The sequence below is a fragment of the Peromyscus californicus genome, unplaced genomic scaffold (genome assembly GCF_007827085.1).
Source record: "Peromyscus californicus insignis strain IS unplaced genomic scaffold, ASM782708v3 Scaffold_15__1_contigs__length_86483966, whole genome shotgun sequence".
Lineage (NCBI taxonomy): Eukaryota > Metazoa > Chordata > Mammalia > Rodentia > Cricetidae > Peromyscus > Peromyscus californicus.
In genome coordinates, this window is record NW_026294447.1 from 79,676,250 (window position 1) to 79,697,970 (window position 21,721).

Below are 21,721 nucleotides of genomic sequence, written 5' to 3' on the forward strand. Positions count from 1 at the left end.
GCTAGCCCGAAGAGACTAGTTTAGATGGCATTTTTTAAGACATTTTTTTTTAAGATGAAGAGCACTCAGGGAGGTGACAGATGACGGTCCCCCAACCTTTCTTCTACTCACAGTATCCAGCAAATCACTGCCAGCTCCCAACAACAGGAGGGCAGAGCCCCATGAAATGCAACCGCACATGTGGAAAGCATTTTGCGGTGTTTGGTGCCTCTGCACAACTTTGAGGAGGTTAAACAGAATTCAAAAGAGCACAGTGTTGGATGCTCTGAAGGACGGTTATCTCCCAGATAGCTAGTGCAAGTGATTCGTAAAAAAGAAAAATCCAGCGAAGGACAAGAGGGGGCTGGGAAGCCAGGACAGTGGAACAGGAAGATTACATCTTCCAAGCTGACAGCAGATTTAACTGTCTTAATCCTGGTGCTTAAGATCCCGGAGAACAACCTTCCAGAAAGCAGATGTGGGTAGCCAGGGAAAAGAGAGCCACCTATGACATACGAATTTAAATAACGACAGTTTGGGAAGGACTGGGCAGTGGTCAGCCTCCATTCACTTTTTTTTTTTTTTTAAGATTTAAATATTTATTATGTATACAGAAGAGGGTGCCAGATCTCATTACAGATGGTTATGAGCCACCATGTGGGTGCTGGGAATTGAACTCAGGACCTCTAGAAGAACAGTCGGTGCTCTTAACCTCTGAGCCATCTCTCCAGCCCCCTCCATTCACTTTCTACCTCCCTTTATGTTCGGTGGCCCATCCGTGGGTCAGTGAGATACCCATGCCTAAATCCTGAGCTTCCTGCCTCCACCCACCTCCCAAGTGCCAGGGTAACGAGTACATGCCATCTCCCCTAGTTTACGCAATGCTGGAAATCAAACCCAAGGCTTGGTGCACAGCAAGCCAACACTCTTCTGGCTGACTGAGTTACATCGCTTATGTAATGGTTTCCATATTAGGAGCTCTAAGAAGCACCTGTGGAGTATTTTTAACTCCTTTCTCCCTCAAATTTGGCCCAGCACCCAGCACTGCTTTGCAGTCACTCTGATAACTGGGAGTTCTAACTAAACATCCGACACTCAGCTTCATCCAACCACCCGACCACCATAATACCAACCAGTCAGCAAGAAAGCAGATGAGAAAACAGCTAGACACTTGACTGTGATACGGATAAATTAGAAACCGTCTTTCTGTGCTGGCCATGGGGCACACACCCTTAATATCAGCACTTGGGAGGCAGAGGCAGGAGGATCTCTGAGACCAGGCTGGCCTACATAGAGTGTTCTAGGACAGCCAAGGCTACATGGGGAGATGCTGCCTCAGGAAGGAAGGAGGGAGGGAAGGAAGGAAGGAAGGAAGGAAGGAAGGAAGGAAGGAAGGAAGGAAGGAAGGCAGGCAGGCAGTGTGTAGCCGGCAATGCCGCACTTTAACTGTATAGATATTCTTTTGTGGAATGAAGTAGGGCTAGCCTTGGTGGCACATGCAAGCAAGGATATGCCTAAGGCTGGAGAACTGTGCATTTGAGGCCAGCCTGGGCTACACTTAGGTGGCTAGAGACATGGCGAATGATTAGAAATGTGCACTGCCCTTACAGAAGACCCTTCCCGTTTCAGGAAGCTCACAACTGCCTGTAACTCCAGCTCCAGGAGATATGAGGCTGTCCTCTGGGCTCTGAAGGCACTGTACATACATGAACATACTCCATACAGACATACCCACATTCAGATAATTAAAAATAAAAGACTTTTTAAAAATATTCCAAAGGAGTAGGGAATTGAATGGCGTAACTACAGAAACGGTGTTTTGAAAAACAGATTTGGAGCCGTGTGTGGCTGTGTAACGGCGTGAGACCTTAGCCCAACAGACTCCATGATGAAGGACCATTCAAGCTGTAAAAGTCAGACAATATCTGCTGTGGGATGGTCTGTATGTCAAATGTGTTGCTGATTGGTCAATGAATAAATCACTGATTGGTCAGTGGCCAGGCAGGAAGTATAGGCAGGACTAACAGAGAGGAGAATTGAGAGAACAGGAAGCTGGGTGAGGGAGACACTGCCAGCCGCCATCAGGACAAGGAAGATGTAAAGTACCGGTAAGCCACAAGCCACGTGGCAAGGTATAGATTAATAGAAATGGATTAATTTAAACTGTAAGACCAGTTAGCAAGAAGCCTGCCACAGCCATACAGTTTGTAACCAATATAAGTCTCTGTGTTTACTTGGTCGGGTCTGAGTGGCTGTGGGACTGGCAGGTGAGAGAGTTTGTCCTGACTGTGGGCCGGGCAGGAAAACTCTAGCTACAAATATCACCTGCCAAAACTAAAACAAAGACCTAATCCATCAAAGACCACTGTTCTGGGAAAGTCTCTAAGTATACCAACCTTGCTTTTTGGCTTCTGTAGTTCTGCTTCTGGCTAACTGTTCTCAACTGAAGTATGTCAACCCCGAACATGGTTTTTGTGCTTAAAAGCTCACTCTGAAAAAGTCTCAGGGGTACACTGGGATCCTGAACACGGCCGACGAATAAAGACTTTCTATTGACTTAAACCCATGGCTGAACAGTCTTCTCTGGTGACTACCCCACAACAGAGGCATATCTTTTTAATCCCAGCACTCCAGAAGGTAGAGGCATGAGGATCTCTGTGAGTTCAAGGCCAGCCTGGTCTACACAGCCAGTTCCAGGACAGTCAGGGCTACATAGTGAGACCCTGTGCTCCAACTGTGAACCCTGCAGTGAGTGCCACCCCCAGGGGAATCCTGGGGCTCCAGAACACTTGCGAATGTGTTTCCACTTTATTCTCCAACAAAGCAGGCCTTTCTCACCTGAAGAGAAACAACCGGAGCTATTTGTTGCTGAGTTTCCCCCAAGGATACAAATTTGCCAGTTCTCAGGCACATTTTAGGATGTGACCCACTCCTCTCCTGTCTCCCGGAAAGAACACAAGGTGCTATGAACACAGAGTCATCTTTGTCCTTTTCTTGTGGCAGACACAGTAACCCCATCAGAAATTTATCTGGCGTGAATAAACAAAAAAAAAAATTTTTTTTAATCAGTTTCTATTTCTGATATTACAATTCTTCAGGAAGTTTTCTAATTTTTTAAAGTGTTTAGAATTCACAAGTTTTTCTGTGAAGGCAAAATTTCCTATAATGAATATGTTCCTTCTAACTCCTTCTCTTCAAGGGCTAAGCGCACAGGAGTCTTCAGTTTCTTTCATGGAATTTCAAACTGAGTTTGGAGTTTCTGGAGAATTTTTTTTTTCCCCTTCTCAAAGCTCTCCTCATGGAATAATCCCTGACCTCACCCCAGCCCACCCCCACACACTGCATACATAACCTCCAACAGGACACACAGCCCAGGGGGACTATAGTTCAACAGTAAAGTACATGCCTAGTATGTGTGAGGCCCTAGGTCCACTCTCCAGCTCAGAAAAAGAAGGCGGAGGAGGGAGAGGAGGAGGGAGAGGAGGAGGGAGGTAAGAGAGAAGTCTGGGGTATTTCTCTCCACTGCTGAACAATTCACTCAAACCTCAAAAGATGTCTTACACAGACTACAGTATTTTCCTCAGTAGACAAAAAACTAAACACTGAGAGATATGGAGAAGGGGCAGGACCCCTGAGATGCAAGCTAATCCGTGTGATACTTAGAACAGAAACTGCCCACTAAACCACGGCAGCTTTCCCAAGTTACTCAGTAATTATACATTCCTCCTGATGGCTAATGGTGCAAAGGAAAGTGAGCCATTCTCCTGGGTAACAACGACGGGACTCCCCTCTTAAAGGTGACAAAGTTGGAGGTGCTCTACTTGAAACTAATAAAGCAGTAAAAGGAAAGCTAATATTTATTTAGTACTTAATCAATGTCACACACTATCCATGAACCGTGACTTTGGCAAGTCCATAAAAGACATCCCATCTGCCACTTTAGGGAAACTGGGAGGTTATGTAACCTATCCAAAACCACACAGCAAGTGATTAGCAGGACTAACTTGAACCCAAACACACTAGGCTTCAAAGGCCACGTCCTTAACCACTACAGCAAGAAACCTAATCGGCAACATATGTCCAATCCTCTCATTTGCTGCCTAATTCTGCAGAGAAATTTAATACCACATGTCTTCAGCCATACCGAATCTCATCTGATCCTGGAAGCCAAGCAAGGGTGGGCCTGCTTAGTCCTTGGATAAGAGCTATTCATTTACACATTATCTGAACTTTCAACACAGGAACTAACCAGATGAAGCCGGCCTCATGGCACAAGCCTGTAAATCCCAACACTGGAGGAGGCTGGCGTAGAAGGACTTTTAAGCTGGAGGCCAGCCTGGGTCACCAAACAAAGGTGTTGAAAGGAAGAGGAGGAAGAGGGGGGAGGAGGAAGATTGAGATAGACAAGAGAAAGTGAGAGAAGGGAAGAGGTTAGTCCTGCGACCAGTGTAATTTAGGGCTGTGTTCACTTCTTCCTTCCTTCATGTTTTTAACGTGCAGTTGGCTTCTGTTGCCATTTTGTCTTTCTTCTGTGTATAACGTGCTTTGTCTGCATGTCTGTCTGTCCATGTATCTGTCATTTGGTGCCCTGTGAAGGCCCCAAAAGGGTGTCAGTTCCCCTGAAACTGGAGTTCAGATGGTTGTGATCCACAGGTCCTCTGAAAGAACAGCCAGTGCTCTTAACCACTGAACCATCTCTCTAGTCCCTATTTCGTTTTATTTGGAGACAAGGACTATAGGACAAGGTGGCCTATAGGTCACTAAGCAACTGAGGATGGCCTTGGACTTCTTCTAGCCCTCCTGTCTTCCTTCTCTCCAGTGCTGGGGGTACACACAACCAAGCTTGGTTTATGCAATACTGGGGACTCAAACCCGGGCCCTGCGCATGCTGGTCAAGCAAGCTACCAGCTGAACGACATCCCCAGCCCAGGGCCTCCTGTGTAAATTACAATGGCTGAAATTCTCTGCTCTTTTCAGAAAGAGAGAGAGAAAGAAAGAAAAATGCTCTTGCCCTCTATTACATTCGGTTGTCAAACTAGTATGATAAATTAACTAACAAAACTGGTTTTGCAGCAAATGAGATGCTCAGAGTCTCGGAATTCTTACCCTAGTTACGTCTAGGATCTACCACTAAGCCAAGACTATTTAACGCGGGTTAGGTCTGGTGTGTGCTGGGCTTTCAGAAGGGAGGACTGAAATAAGAACCAGTGTTTTACGACACCTCAGGAACAAACCAGAACACCAAGTATCTAGGTGAAGAGGAGAGAGCACGAAGTCTAGAAACAGCTCCAGGGGTTTGGAAATATTCAAATGAGAGAAGCATAACAACCGTCCATAGTGATAATCTCTAGGGAAGGGCCGTAAGAGCGGAAAGTGAAAATAAAACAAGGAAGCGAGTGTGTGTGAGTGTGTGTGTGAGTGTGTGTGTGTGTGTGTGTGTGTGTGTGTGTGTGAGAGAGAGAGAGAGAGAGAGAGAGAGAGAGAGAGATTGAGATTTGTGTAATGAAAATGAAATCTTTAAAGACACTTAAAGTCCCAGACTTGACTTTTTAAATGTACAACAGGTCTTTAAATTTTAATAGTTATTTTTTATTACTTTTTTATGTATTGTGTTTGGGGTCAGAGGAAAACTTTTGGGGGTCAGTTCTCTTCTACCAGGTGGGTCCCCAAGGTCATGCACAGATTGTCAGGCCTGACCACAAATGCCTCTACCTGCCCAGCCATCTCATTGGCCCTGCAGTTGTAATTTTGATCTGCAACCGCAACGTAACACAGGATCACATGTTCCTTCCTCTACTAAAGGAGACACCAACTGGATGCAGTGACGCATGCCTGCAATCCAGCAACTCAGGAGGCTGAAGCAGGACGAAGCCAGCCTGGGCAATGTAGCAACGCCCGGTTTTAAAATAAAGGTAATTAAAAAAGGGCTAAGGCTGCAGCTCAGAGGCAGAGCACTTACCCAGCATGCTTAAGGCCCCGGGTTCAATCTCCAGCACTGCCAAAAATAATAACAAGTCAAATAAAGAATAAACTGCTAAAGATAAAAAGCAACACACTCAGGCTAAAGAGAGGGGTCAGTTGGCGGAGAGCTTGCCCCGCGCGCACGAAGCTCTGGGTCCCATCCCGAGCACCTCCCGAACTCAGAATTGCTGAGCACATCTGTAATGTCGGCCCTCTTCAGGTGGAGGCCTGAAGATCAGAAGTTCAAGGCCATCACAGTGAGTCTGAGGTTAGCCCTGGGATACCTGAGACTCTGGCTCCCTCCCCCCAAAAATAAAATAAAATAATGAACAATAACAAACAAAGCAACATTCTCACCCTACCCCAATTTCCTCTGAAGGTAAGTAAAATGGGGTTCATCGAGTTAAGTTTTTACCCCAATGTTTTCATTTAATCAGAATTAGGAGAGAGGGACTCTTAAAACACTGTAAACTCCAGACACTTAAAAGGAGAGAAGTATTAGAACATGAGATATAAAATGGAGACTGAAGCTCCCTCGACACCATTCAGCTGACCAAGAGCCCAGGAGGAGGGAGGGTGCTTGCTTGTCTCAACACAGTGGGAGTTGAACATTCAGTCAATGAAAAGGCCCAGGAGCAGTCTGCCTGCTGCCTACCGCCTTGATGGCCACTCATTCATCACTCTTCCAGTCAAAAACAAGAGGGTTTTAAACATCAAGGTGTGTGTATTTGTGTGTGTGTGTGTGTGTGTGTGTGTGTGTGTGTGTGTGTGAGAGAGAGAGAGAGAGAGAGAGAGAGAGAGAGAGAGAGAGAGAGAGAGAGAGAGAGAGAGAGACTCAGGTGATCCAGGATCTCTTGCAGCCCATACTAGCCTTGAAGTCTCCATGTAGCTGAGGATGAGCTTGACCTTGGACTGCTTCACCACTTTATGTGGTGCTGGGGATTTACCTGGGACTTTGTGCATGTTGGGCAAACATCCTATCAACGGAGCGCTGCACCCAGCTTTCTCTGACACATCTCTTTAGAACACTTTCATGAAACCCCTCACACTAAGCAGTCACTTGGATTCCCCACTGGCTATGAGAACATACTCCAAACACTCTTGCAAGTCAAACCCACTCAAATTAACCAAAACAACCACGACCTACATCGCCAGTGTTCTCCCTCACCAAATTCTGCCCTGAACCCATGCTTTCTCCCTCAGCATGAAATTTACCCTCTTCCAGTCCCTGTGCATAAACCCTCACGGGTCATTATAGGCCAATTACCTACACAGCTCAACCACACTATTAAAATTAGCCCCCACTCAACCATGCTATTAAAATTAGCCCCTGCATTCCCCAAAGCTGGTATTAATCACCACTGGCTGGGTGCACCCACACACTGCTTTTCCACGCCGGCACTTCCTCCATTCCCGAGACTATGTGCAGACTTGTCCACTGACCACCTTCCCCAGCCGCTCAGTACTCAGAGCCAGGTCTGCTTTGTTTCCGATTGTCCCTGAACACCTGTCACTCGTGCTTGGTACCCTTGAACTGAACACAACGCAGTGGTTACTTTAAACTTGATTGGATTAGGAGCCCCCTAGGGAACTGGTGGGGCACACCTTTTGAGTGTGTCCGTGAGGGCTTTTCCAGGGAGGGTTAACTTGGGAAGAAAGGTCCACCCTGAATGTGGTTGGTGCCAGCACCTGGATGGAGCTCTAGACTGCATAAAAGCAGGGAAAGGAACTCCAGGTGTAGGCGGTGGCTGGGGAGAAGGAAGGAGAGAGAGAGAGAAGGGGGAGATGCAGGGAGGGAAGGAGGGAGGGAAGGAAGGAAAGGTAAAAAAGAGTTCACAGGAGAGTCAGGAGTTCAAAGTCATGCTCAGCTGCACAGTGCATTTGAAGTCTTGCCTGGGCTGCAGGACATGCGATACTGTCTTTAAAACAAAACAGGAAAAGGGAGAAAGGCAGCTGCCTTTATTCCCAGTGTTCATCTCCACCTCTGCTCCCTGACTGCACAGTCAATAAGATCACTGCTATATCTCCCCTCCCCCCACCCAGCGAACTGCAAACCACTTAAGCAGCTGTTGAGGGGTACTTTGTCACTGCAGGGATGCCCATAGTAACTAGTGCTAATGACCATCTACAGGTATTTGCGCTGTTCCCTGCATTACCCAGTAATACTCATAGACCCTCTAAATACGCAGTTCCTTAACTCTCCTCCGCTGGTGTAAGGTGCTCCAAGTAGTACAGCCATACGGGTCAGAGCCAGGACTTGAGCCAACCTCAGGCTGACTTCAGGGACCATGTTCTCAACTCTACTGCACCAGAGTTCCTAAACTTCACTCTTCCCAGACCAATAATGACACATGGGAGCACAGCTCAACACGAAGACCCCAGTCCACTGTGCTTGACCCAGGTGTAGCTCTAGATAGACTGACAGTGTCCAGTATTCATTCATTTCTCTCCTAGTCTGACTCCCACCCACCCAGGTCCCCCCCCCCAAATACAATTCAGAACAAAAACTACTTAAGAAACAGGGACAGGGAGAGCGTTTATTCCCTCGTTCGTTGCGGTATACACAACACAAGTTTACAAGGCTTCACAGGTATGTCCGTAAATCCTGAAAGAATATGCCAGGTCATTTCAAAACATGCTTTCCCTGCCCAGACCTGAAATCAGCAGCAGTTGCTAAGAAAACACACAGCCAACTGTGGGACAACACAATGACTCACAGACAAAGCCGGGCTCACCCTCCGACTCCCAGGAACAGCACCCACAAAGGACCTTCGTAACTCAACCCTGGGCAAGCTGGCAGAGTCGAACAGCCAGGGGTGGCTCGAGCTGCAGGCCAGAAGGGAAAACACTCCGTTCCTGAGGAAACACTTTTTATAAAAACTAATTACTACCCCACAGAGTCAAAAAGTTTCCCCGCCATGAGAAAACAGACGCGGAGCCCTCACCAGCGGCCAGCTTGCTTCTTAAACCCTTCTTTATGTCCTTACATCTTAGCGGGGGAAACTTTTCCTCGATACACCACACGGGGGACTGTGAAGAATGTTCTGACGAGAGCACGCCAAGAACACATTTTCACTGCCAGCATGGAAGTGCAAATAATAAACACACATTTCACTTTTAATGAACAGAATTTGTAGTCATGGCTCCTTTTCAGCTCTGCCTTTCCTGTCCCAATCGCCAACTCAAACATGCCCCCCTCCCTAGGTTTTTCAAGAAAGAGTTTCCCTGTACAGCTCTGGCTGTCCTGGAACTTGCTCTGCAGACCAGGTTGGCCTTAAACTCAGAGATCTACCTGCCTCTGCCTCCCTTGAGTACTGGAATTAAAGGCGTGCGCTACCACTGCCTGGCTGCCAACTCAAACTTTTTTTTGTTTTGTTTTGTTTTGTTTTTCAAGACAGGGTTTCTCTGTGTAGTTTTGGTGCCTGTCCTCCATCTTGCTCTATAGACCAGGCTGGCCTTGATCTCACAGAGATCCACCTGGCTCTGCCTCCTGAGTGCTGGGATTAAAGGCGTGCGCCACCACTGCCTGTTAAACTTTTTAACTAACAGTTTTGCCATGCTTTAGTGTACCCAACAATCCCTTCCCATGTTACAGCTTATAGACCTTTGGGTCATGCGTTTCTGTATCCATTTGTGGGGCCTGGGAAATGCTCATGAACAGCTTTCAAAAAACACTCATAAACAGCTTTCGATGTAAATCCCATATACCACATTATTTTATCCACAGATGACTGGACATGGTTTGGGGTTCTGGAGGCTTTAGGGACAAACCTGAAACTAATCATATGATCTATAGCTGGCACTGTTCCTTAGTGAGCAGTATTTTTAAGTGAAAATTAGCTAACTCCTATGGTATGAGCCCTTAATTAATGACTCATGCCGAAGCAGCTGAACGCGAAGATCTTAGTCATAGGTGATAAAATCAGCGGTCCCTCCTGATAACACACTTGACTCCTTCCTGAGACTGAGAAAAACAGGCAGTGTCTGTGTAAGTCTGTTCTGCCCTCTCTCTCCAAAACTAAACAACTCAGGGGCTGATCTTTGACAAACCGTGTTATTCTAACCTTGAAGGAAGGACTGCACAGAGCACACTAACTAAGACTGGTGTGGTTTTTCTTTTTGTTGTTATTGTTTTGGTTTTTCCTTTGGGTTCTGAGGCTAGACCCCAGGCCTCCCACATGGCAAGCACAGATCCACCAGTGAGCTACAGCCTCAGCCCAAACTAAACCACTGGAGTGAGTAATTGGATATCTTCACTTTAATGTAAAAATTTGCCCCTCCAAACCTTCCCATACCTACCCTTCCCAAAAACCTGCCTTTCAAATTGAAAGTGTCCCTGCAAGCACAATTCTATTTTAGTCTGATGGAGGTATTATACATTGTATTATTCTGGAATATGATCTGTAAATAGAATGTACAAGATGTTAATACAATAATCCTGTACATAAAATTTTCATAACACTCATGTAATAACAAGCCCACCTACTTGCAATGACTTTATACAAATCAGTATGCGTAGATACACATGGCCACACCGGTTTTTCTTTTAGTCCTCTTTTATACAAACGAGCTATAGAGAAATGTATCGATAGTTCATGCAAACCAGCTTCACATTTGTCTTAGGCACCTTAATAACCAAATGACATAAAGTCCAGCTACTTATGGGTGAAATCATATGATGCACAGAATTTATCTCAAATCTCTCCAGCATCTGGGGAACAGTGAGGGTGAAGATGACAAGTTTGGCCATCACTGGCACCAGTAGTGGCTACATGGGGTCCAGTCACTGTTACCTCTGCTTTTGAGTACATTAGAAATCTGTCTAATTACATGCTTCAAAAATCAACTTACTTTCTACCGTTCTAGGACCAGGCACAATTGTGATCATTTTTGAATTTTCATTTCACCTCTATTATAATTCCCTTGGGGAGGGGGTTGGGAGTTTGGTTATCATCCTTGTCATTTATTTACTATGTGCGTGTGCATGTGTGGGCATGTGCATGCCATGGTGCACATGTGGAATTCAGAGAACAACTTTCAGGAGTCAGTTCTCAAGTCCATGTGAACTCCAGGGCTCACACCCAGCTCATCAGGCTTGGTGCCAAATGCCCTTACTCTCCTGGCCTTTAATTATTTACTATTTATTTATTTATTATTGAGACAGTGTCTCCCATGGCCCAGGCTGACCTTGAACTCGCTTTGCAGCCGCGATGACTTGGAACCTGCGATCCTCCTGCCTCCACCTTCCGAGTACTAACATTACAGGTATGGGCCCACACTTGACTTATGTAGTGATAAGGATGGAACTGCAATGTTAGACAAGAATGCCACCAACTGAGTCATATCCCTAACCCTAGTCTCCCCAAGCGCTGGGATGACAGGCCCAGGTCACCAGGCCCCAACTACAATGAGGGTTTTCTATATGACCCACCCCTGCTCGGTTCCACCTAGTGTTCCCACATACACTGGGGACAAATGCCACATTTCTAAAACTCACAGCATTTAGGAGCTGGGAAAATTCTCCAATACCCTCTGCTGCTCTACCCCAGTGGCTCAGTCTGCAACAGGCAACAGAATCCCTTTCCAGGCTTGTTCATAGACAGACTGCGGGCCCCACGTCCAGTGTTTGACTCCACCTATACACCGACAACTGGTCTCCCAAGCCATACTTCTGTTTTCTGCTGTTTTGTTTGGGGGAAAGCTGAAATGGGGTCTCCCTTTGTAGCCTTGATGGGCATGGAATACCCTATACAGAACAAGTTGGCCTTGAACTCTTGGTAATCTTTCTGCCTCTGCTTTCTGAGGGCTGGGACAGGCATGACCAATTTCCCAGAATGCACTTTGAGAAGCAGTTGCTCCTACTAACTCTAGATGGTCATGAAGTCATCTTCACTCCAGTGATGGACAATGACTGACCTCACTACAATGGTGTGCATGTATTTCTCCTACTAGACAGCTAGCTAAAAGCAACAGGACACTGATTTCCATCTCGGTACCAGAACTGGGATCCAATAGATAACTGAAAAATGACTAGTTGCATGATTTGAAAACATACTCAACAGAGGGTAGCTGCTCACCCACTGATACACAAAACCACGAACGCTGGTGGTACCCAAAAGGAGGAAGAAAGGCAGCTAAAGCCAGACAAGTGAACGGCACAGTCCAAAGGGATTAAAGATGGCATCTCACCTTGTAGTTCCATCAATTATGGATTCGAAAGCAAGTGTTTGAAGCTGACTTTTTGTGAAATGTGTTTCTCTGGCCTGGGGACTAGAAGCAGGTGCTTTTCAACTCAAGACATCAACGGGAAAAAATGCTTTCAAATGCAGCATTCATAGCTTCTCAGGGCCTGGTGAGTGTCAGCGGGAATAGATAATCCTTCTCCTCACTCACCTCCTTCCTCCTGATGCTGTGAGGGGCAAACACAGCGAGTGTGCCAGGCAGCCTTAACTATGTGTAGCCCAAGTTGGGTGGTTGTGCTTGGCCAGTGCTCTGGAGTTCCCCAGATGATCTACTGCCACAACTGTCCGTGACACATCAGTCAACTCAGCTTAAGACTGCTCTACGGGGCTGGATATGGAGTACACACTTGGAAATCTGGAACTTGGGAGGCACAGGTAGAAGAATGGCAAGTTCAAGGCCAGCCTAATTTACATAGCAAGTTTCCAGCCAGTCAGGACTTCAAAAAGACCTTCTAGCCCCCCAAAAGAGGGAAGGTGGGACAGTTGTTTGTTTTGCTAGATATGCTGGCACAGGACTTTAATCCCAGTACTCAGGAGGTGGAGGAAAAGCAATCAGGAGTTCAAGGTCATCCTTGGCTACATAGCTAGTTGGGAGCTAGCCTGGGATACCTGAAACCCTGTCTCTGATTTCTGAGCTTCATTTCTTTCTTCAAAATTTATTTAACTTTATCAACTAGACTATAGTTAAGAGCCCAATTACCTAATACAAATTCTTTCTTCATTTTTTTTACCTAATGAAGTAGTAAGATAAAGATCATAATCAGTCAGTATACTACAGTATGAGTGAATACATGGTTTTCTTATTATTCACCTCTCTGCAAAGAGCAATTACCTACTCAAGAAGCATAATTGCATAGTGTGGACTTTAGAACAGCTGAGAAGAAAAGGCAGAAGATGCTGGAGTGGAGACTCAAGGCCGTAATCCCGGCACTCAGGAGGTAGAAGCAGAGCATGCTACAAGTTCAAGGCCAACCTAGTGGATGTATCAGGATACTGTGAGGAGGGGCTGGTGAGGGGAGAGGGGAGAGGGGGAGGGAAGGGGGGGAGGGGGAGGGGGAGGGAGGGGGAAGACAGCACTCTGTGGCTTTCCTTCACCACAGGAAGTGGTGCAAGGCCACTTTCAGAGAAACTGATATGCTGCAGTCACTACTCAAGGCAGAAAGAATGACAGCCAACACCCAGAAATGGAGAAAAAATTGCATTTTTTAAATTCTTAGGCCAGTGAGATGGCTCAGCAGGTAAAGGTAAAGGTGTTTTCCACCAAACCTGACCACATGAGTTCAGCCCTTGGGATCGTCATGGTGGAAGGAGAGAACCGGTTCCCACCTGTTCCACATGTATGCCATGGCACACGTGTGTGTACATGTACATATACATTAACATGGCACACATTTGTACATGTACATATACATCAACATGACACACATCTGTACATATACATACACATTAATAATTTTCTAATGAAAGAAAAATAAAAAAAGGAGGGAAGAGGAATCAATTGAAGAGAAAAAAAGAAAAACACTGGAGAGCTGCTTCCCTGAGCCCCAGCTCCCCCACACCTCTGCTAAAGGCTGCTCTGTGAGGGAGTCTCTTCAACTGCTGACATTTCAAGGTTCTCTTGACCTCCAGGCCCTCATGATGGTAACAAACGCCCCGACTCCTGACGCTGTCTCCAGACACTGCCTCCACCGGTCAACCAGTGCCGGCAGGGATGGCGTGGACTTCGCCCACACTCCATGCTAGAAGCAAAAAGAAAGTTCACCAGGCCTAAAGGTACAACCACGGCTGCAAAATTCTCTTAGGACAAAAATCTTAGAAAATCTCTGTGAGCCGACTTTTCTAGAGGTAATACCAGAAGTACAGTCCATGAAGAATAAACCAATAAATCAGAACTGAAACCCGGAAAAGTAACAGTGAAGACAATGCAAGACCCTGTTGTGGTTTGAATGTTATGTCCTCCAAACTGATGAACTTTAACATCATCCCAACTGGATGAGCAGGTGGCACCTTTAAGAGGCAACAAAGTCAGGAGAGATTCTCAGCCTGCAAGAGTGGATTACCCATGTCATTCTCAGCCTGCAAGAGTGGATTACTGATGTCATGGCGCATCTGCCCTTACTGGCTTTGCCCTTCCTTTGCAGGGCAATGCACCAAGAAGGTCCTCTAAGGTTCTGGCCTTCTAGTAAAGTTTTGTGTTCTATACATTTTCCAGTATGGTGTGTTCTGTTACAGCAGCACAAAATTGGGTAGCTAACGAAAGACTTGCAGCAAGAATACACAAAGAATCCTGAAAACACAAGAAAAAAATGCAACAAAAATACAGGCATGTCTAATAAAAAGTAATACTAATAAACTCTTTCATTATAGAGGGCTAGAGGGATGGGAAAGAAACTTGCCACCCAGCCTGACAACCTGAGTCGGACTCCTGAACCCATGAAAAGGTGAAAGAAGAGAACCAGTTATGCGAAGGTATCCTGTGAGCCCCACACACCGGCCATGGCACTAACACACCCTCACACACACACACACACACACACACACACACACACACACACACAATAATAAATGTAAAATAAAAGCTTTTAAAAAATTAGACATCCGCTGGGCGGTGGTGGCGCACACCTTTAATCCCAGCACTCGGGAGGCAGAAGCAGGCAGATCTCTGTGAGTTCGAGGCCAGCCTGGTCTACAGAGCGAGATCCAGGAAAGGCACAAAGCTACACAGAGAAACCCTGTCTCAAAAAACAAACAAACAAAAAAATTAGACATCCAATTTAAAACCTTTTTAATTATAAAAGGCTGAGAGATGACTCGCAGGTAGAAGCAACTGCCTCACAAGCAAGCGATGACCTCAGTTTGATCCCCAGAGAACCCCCCCAAAAAACAGCTGGAAACTGTGTTCTGCATCTGTAATCCCAGCACTCCTAGAGCAAGGTGAGAGGCAGAGCCAGGAGAATTTCCCAGAAGCCCTCGGGCCAGGTGGGCTGCAGTACTCAACGCAGCAGAAACAAGAAAGACCCTGCCTCAACAAAGGAAAAAGAGAGAGAGAGAGAGAGAGAGAGAGAGAGAGAGAGAGAGAGAGAGAGAGAGAGAGGTGGCTTCTGAAAGCTGTCCTCTGAGCACCACACATGTGTGCCTGCACTTTCACACTCATCATACACACATTTGCACATACACTCACTAATAAAGATTTAATAAATAAATACCAAAAAGAGAATGACCTGCTGATATAACCACATGAGTGAATCTCAAGATAATCATGCTAACCGAAAAAAGTCAAGGCAAAGGAAAAAGAGGTAATATGCAATCCCACTGTAAAATTTCAGGTCCATTGAGTCCGAGTTTTCAGTGATTGTGGGGAGAAGGGGTGTGGGGAGCAAGAGGAGGCTGGAAGAGAGATGGTCTCACACATCCATATTTGAGTCAAAACCTTATAAAGCCAACCATGGTGGTACAGGTCTGTAGTCTTAGCTACTCAGGAAACTGAGGCAGCAGCATCATTTGTGCCCAGGACTTTGAGACCAATCTGAAAAACATAGTGAGACCTCTATCTCAGCCCCTCCAAAATGATGAAAATTTAAATGCTGGGGGGCTGGAGAGATGCTCAACAGTTTAGAGCACTTACTGCTGGTCTTCCCTAGGATCCAAGTTCAGTTCCTAGCACAACCACCTGTAACCCTGGCTCTAGGGATCCAATGCCTTCTTCTGGCACCAGAATTCATATGCATGAGTGTGCGTGCACACATGCTCGCTTGCTCACGCACACACTAATTAAAATAAAATCCTTTAAAAAAAACTTAAATATTGGTATTCAAGGAAGGCAAAGGCAATTGGAAGTAAGAATCAAGAAAGAATATAATCTATAACCCGTAACAAGTTCACGAAGACTTACAGGCATTAAACAATAGTGATGTTACACTACCTCAGATACAATCTTTTACTTTACGAAAGGAGAAAAGGGGACATTTGACACAAGCCATTGTTATAGGAAAAGCAAGCATCCCTGTGTTCCCACTCCTAGCCCCCATCGTGCGTGTGTAGTGTGTGTGTGTGTGTGTGTGTGTGTGTGTAGTGTGTGTTGCTGGGAGCTCACATACATTAGACACGGTCTTTAACAGAGCCACACTCTCAAGCCTGGTTGAAATTTTTGATTTAGGGATCTGGCAGAGGAGGTGTTTGATTTGTCATGGATTTGATTTTCTGAAACAAAGTCTCGTGGGCTTTTGGTTTTTGCAACCAGGTCTCATGTAGACTGGCCACACGGCCTTGAACTATCTATCCTCCAGCCTCCACCTCCCAAGTGCTAGGATTACAGATGTGCACTACCACACCTGGCTCTTGGCTTGCTTTTTAACTGACCACAGTGAAGCCTTGAAGAATGAGCTCTTGTATTTCATTTCAACTCTACATCTTAACTAAGAATCACTACACTGATGTTTCTCCTAACAGTAACAGCAGGGAAATGATCCTGCTGTTTTCCCGGTTGGCCTGTCCCACTCCTGGACAGAATCAGTTGCTTCACTCTACACAGCCCTGGGAAGCTCGTGACTTCTGGCATCGCCATGTGAGCACTGTGATGGGTCCTCTTCCCACTGGGCCAGCAGGTCCATCGGCACAGGGATCCATCTTCTGACTTTGATACAATAGTGAAACATAGAAGCTTCGATCAGAGGTTCGTTATGCCAGGCTCCACCATTGCAATCTCGCCAATTCCTAGGTTTTTGAGCTATAAAAGAGGACTAATAAGAGTACAGACTGTGAGTCATGTGACTTCTAAGAACTCCCTGCATGATCTGTACCTGATTCCCACTTGCATACCCCTCCTCCTTTTTTTTTTTTTTCTTTTTCTTTTTCTTGTCTTTTCAGTTGTTGAGATAGTTTTACAGTTTTACTCTTGCTCCGGCAGGCCTCCTAGCTCTGCTGGGATTATAGGTGTTCACACCACACGGCTTCCATCATTTCTTTCTGTGCTCCCTTAGTAGTAGAGTGCCCAACCACAGCGACCAATAAATCCTCAGCACCCAGGTTTCTCTGCTGTCTCGAGGCCTCTGTCGGGTCCCCTCTCAAGCCTGTCTCCTCTTCACAACCTCCCATCTCACCCCACAGCGCAGCTACTTCCTTCCCCCTTTCCAGCCTCAGTACTACCGTCTCCTTCCAGGAGTCGCTGATTACTGGGCCTCAGCTCTCCATCACCCCTCCTTCCAGTCAACACACAGTTAAGGAGGGCCCACTGCACACCAGGCGCAGGCGCTCTTGTGCATTCTAAGCACACAGCAGTGAAGCAGGGGCCATGGCTCACCCCTGAAGTCCGAGCACTTGAGAGGCAAAAGCAAGAGGACCATTCAAGATCATCACAACATCATCAACATGGCAAATTCCAGGTCAGCCTAGGCTACCTGAGATTGTCTCAAAGAAGAAAAGAGAGGGAAGGATTCAGCTGTGGATGAGAGAGCTTGGGCAAGATGCGTTAGTATGGAAACGCAAATTATAAACTAGGAAGCGATGCATTATACATTAGGCAGCCATAGGTGCGATGGAAACAAAAGTTATGAAGGAAGAATGGGAGTTGCTAGGGCGACTGTGATTTTCAGTCTGGGGGTTACTGAGACAATAGCATGGAGCAAAGGGTAGGGGCCAGAGAAAGGAAAGCAGGGAGGGACCATATCTCGGGCAGAGCACCATAAATCCAAAGACCCTTAGCTGCAAGAAAGCTGGTGTGACTAAGACACCTGGGCAAGCCGGGTGGTGGTGGCACAGGCCCTTAATCCCAGCACTGGGGATGCAGAGGCAGGCGGATCTCTGTGAGTTCGAGGGCAGCTTGGTCTACAAAGCGAGTTCCAGGACAGCTAGGACTGTTACACAGAGAAAATTTGTCTTGAAAATTTAAAAAAAAAAAAAAAAAAAAAAGACACCTGGGCAAGGCAAAGAGCGAGAGCAGAAGGTGAGATCAGGTGGGTAACAGGATGAAGAAGCCAGAAACCAAGAGGTGGCTCCTGGAGCCCCCCGCAGGTCTGTGCCTATCAGAGGGAGCTGGGAAGGCATCTAGACGGTTCTGAGCTGGAGTATGAGGTGATCTAGTTTACACTTCAAACCCTGTGATTAACTAGACATGGTGCAGCACTCATAACCCCAGCTACTCCAATCGAAGCTGTTTGGAAGACGGAGGTAGGAGGACCCCAATCAAGTTCAAGGCCAGCTTGGGCTACTTTGCAAGTCCTGGTCTCAAAATAAAATAGAAAAGGGCTGGCGTATAACTCAGTGGTGGAACATAAAGCCCTGGATTAATCCCTAGTAAATAAGCAAATAAATACAAAGTGTGTTCTTAGTTTAGTAATACATTTTATTTTCTACCTGTTTTGCCCACTAGATAAAGGAACTAACTATGGCTGCCTTGTCCACTCTATATTCCCGGTACCTAGCACAGTGCATGCAACTCAATAAACCGCTTCCAGATGAGGAAGATAATCACGTAGCGTATCCATGGGTTCAAAATAAGCACCTGACGAATGAGTATTACTTGAGTCCCCCAGAGTCCAGCACACTGATTGGCACAGTGCAAGAGAGTATTTGCATAAATGGATGTTCGTGAAATTACTGAAAATCTCTACTTAAAACACATGAGTCATAAATGAATGGCGAGTGGGTAAAGGGCTTTTCATCCCTGGCACAGCTCCTTAAATGGGACCCATTCCGTTCTGAATCTTCCATTAAGCGCTCACCTGGTGCTAGAGGGCGCAACCCAGGCTCAACCCACAGTGACTCAGTCCTTTAAACACACTGCCATATCCAGCAGCACTCTGAGCCCAAGCCCACTGAAACGCTAATAAAATTTCTAATTGGGTAAACTTGCACTTTTTTTTTTTAGAGAGTCAGGCTGATCCAAACTGGTCTAATTTTTAATTTTTTCAAAATTCAAATAGAAGCTCATTAAACCATGTGTGGTGGCTCACACTTGTAATTCCAGCACCTGGGAAGTGAAGGGAGGGCGGAGTGAATTAAGGGGTTCCAAGCCAGCCTCAATTGCGTAACAAATTCAAGGTTATCCTTGACTACCAGAGACCCCCGTATCCAAACAAAACAAATAGAAGGCTTTAACTTCAAATGGGTAAGCAAAGACCAAAACCCTTCCTCCACGTTTTACTCATTTTCACACCGCCAGCATCTTCACCATAAAACTTTATGAGTATTCCACCTGTTCCCACTGCCCCGGTGGGTGGGGAGCTGCGGGGGGGAGTGGGGAGGAAGGAGACCGCTGACAGGCAGGACAGAGGCCACTCAGTCGTCACCAGCAGGAGACGCCTTTGGAAGTCTTGAGAATTTTCCAGAAAGAAAACTGGGGGCGCAGTCATGCATTGAAGCGTGTAAACACATCAAAAACCCCAGGCCGTAAAAACCGAATGCTCCCTCTCCCATGGAGGCGTTTACTGGTCCCGAAGCTGCGAGGAAGCCAGGTATGTTTAACTGTGTCCCCACCCGAACAAGCGATGGAACTAGTGGAGCATAGCCACAGAGTTTACCTGCAGCAAGGGCTTTGGAGCGACGGAAACTTTCAGAGAAGCCGGCGAAGTTGCTTCAAATCAAACTTTCAAGCATTTTTTTTTTTAAGCCCCGCAAAGCGCTAAGCGACCACAGAGACCCTCCGGGGTTTGGCTCCGGCTGGCCACTGCTCGTGCACAAACGCGCCTGCTGCTCCTGGGTGCCGACGCTCGCTTCCACTAGGGGAGGAGAAAACAACTTTCGGAAATAAGGCGCGTCCACAAAGGCAAGTGTTACCACTGGACTTCTCCACCTCCCATCTAATGAAGTGGCCCCTGTGGCCAGCAGCCTTGAACACAAATCCACGGCCCCCCATCCCGGGCGCCTTTTCAGACCGCCAGGGAGAGACCTTAAGGAGGACCAGGTGCTACGGTCAGACCCTAAAGGCAATAGCAGCGACAACAAAGACCGCAAGCGATCAAAATGGAATTATAGTCCCCGCGGTCCCAGCGCCCCCTCTCCGCCCCAAGGAGGCTCAGGGCCGCCGCGCCCGCCCCTTCTCCTCCAGTGCAAGGGTCCCGCGTCTGGTTCAACGGTGGTGCGCCCCGGCCTCAGGTTCTCCGGTCCCCGGGGCTAGCCTCCCGCCGTCCGTGGTTTTGCAATCTCTGCGCCACAGCTCCAGCGTTCTATCTCACACCCCGTTCAAAATCTTTCCCGCCCAGGCGTGACGCGAGGAATGCAAACAATCAGATGAGCGCGCCCGCCTGGGCCGGGCTAAGGGAACGGTGGGGAGCCCCAGGGCCGAGCCGGGTGCACCCACGGGCCCGGCCCGGAGGTGACACAAAGAAGCCGGGGACACCAAAGCCAACCGCTGGCGCTCGCCGCGATCCTTGGGGTGCCCCGCCCGCCGCTAAGTTTGCAGCGCCCCGAACGCCCCGCTGTCCCCGCCCGAGCGAAGTTTCCCGCGGCCCGGCTGGGAGCCCCGCATCCGGAGGTTCCTGTGGGCCCCAGGGCTCCCCGCCCGGCTCGGGGAACCCGCTGGGCTCGCTCCCGCCCCTTCCCCGCCCTCTCGCTCCTGCAGGGCGCTTTGGGGCGCGGGGGCTCCCCGCGGCCGCGCTCACCGATGTCGACCGGGCTGGGAGGCGAGGACCCGGGCTGGGCCCACCCTGATCTGCGCCCCGCTCGCCTCGCTGCCTCGATGGCGCCCCTCGATCGGTCTCCCGCTCTCTCTTCCGTGCGGCCGAAGCCTTGCAGCGCAGCCGAGCGCGGTCCGCTGTGGACTGGAGGCTGCAGACCACGCCCCGCGCCTCCCGGCCCGCCCAGTCCCGCGCTCGCCGCCGCCCGGAGCAGCGCGCTAGGGGCGGAGCCGCCTCCCCGCGGCCACCGCAACTTTCCCTCCGCCTTAGCGACCCTTGCAGGTGGCGGGAGCCACGCACTAACTCCGAAAGCAGCTTCACGTCCCCTCTGCCTCTGTGCCTACCCGCAGCTGGAGACAAAGGGGAAGCAGACTCTCACAGAACACTTTGTAGGCGGGTTTCACTTCTTCACCGCGGAGGGATGCCTGGATCTGCAAATCAGCGACCGGACCGCGATCGGGTCCTTGAACCCAGGTGGAGCCTTGGAGGAATGAGGACTTTTCGTCTGCTTCTTAGAGAATCCGGGAGTCCAGACCTCGACGTCACCTGCGGGAGATGAGAGAGGGAGGGGCTTGCTTAACAATGCAGATTAGTGACCCCCTCAGCCAGGAGGCGGGGATGAGGAGAGCCGCCTCAGCCGACGACATTCAGGAGAAAGTGGATTCTTGAGAATCCGTGCTGCAGGTGTCAGCTGGATTTTTCCAGCAAATTACTCAATCCTGTGGACGCAGGATCACATCACCTGACTCCTGCTCTCCTCCTGAGCGGCCATTAAGACTCTAGAAGTCACACACAAACGCACCACTTCACATGACACAAAGAGGCAGTGGCCTGGAAGAACTAACTACTGAGTGTCTATCACGATCAGATTGAACTTCATGCAGGTTCAGCCTGTATGTTGTTATATGTGTATGTTGTGAAGCTGCA

At 47.9% G+C, this 21,721-nt stretch overlaps 1 protein-coding gene across 1 annotated transcript in view; it reads right to left on the reverse strand.

Annotated features, from left to right (window-relative positions):
- Syne2 (spectrin repeat containing nuclear envelope protein 2) overlaps positions 1-20,895 on the reverse strand; it is a 321,778-nt gene extending 300,883 nt beyond the window's left edge. The window contains 1 exon segment of the mRNA XM_052739574.1: positions 20,780-20,895. The gene's annotated coding sequence lies outside the window, so the exon portion shown is untranslated.
- Between the last annotated feature and the right edge of the window lie 826 nt (positions 20,896-21,721).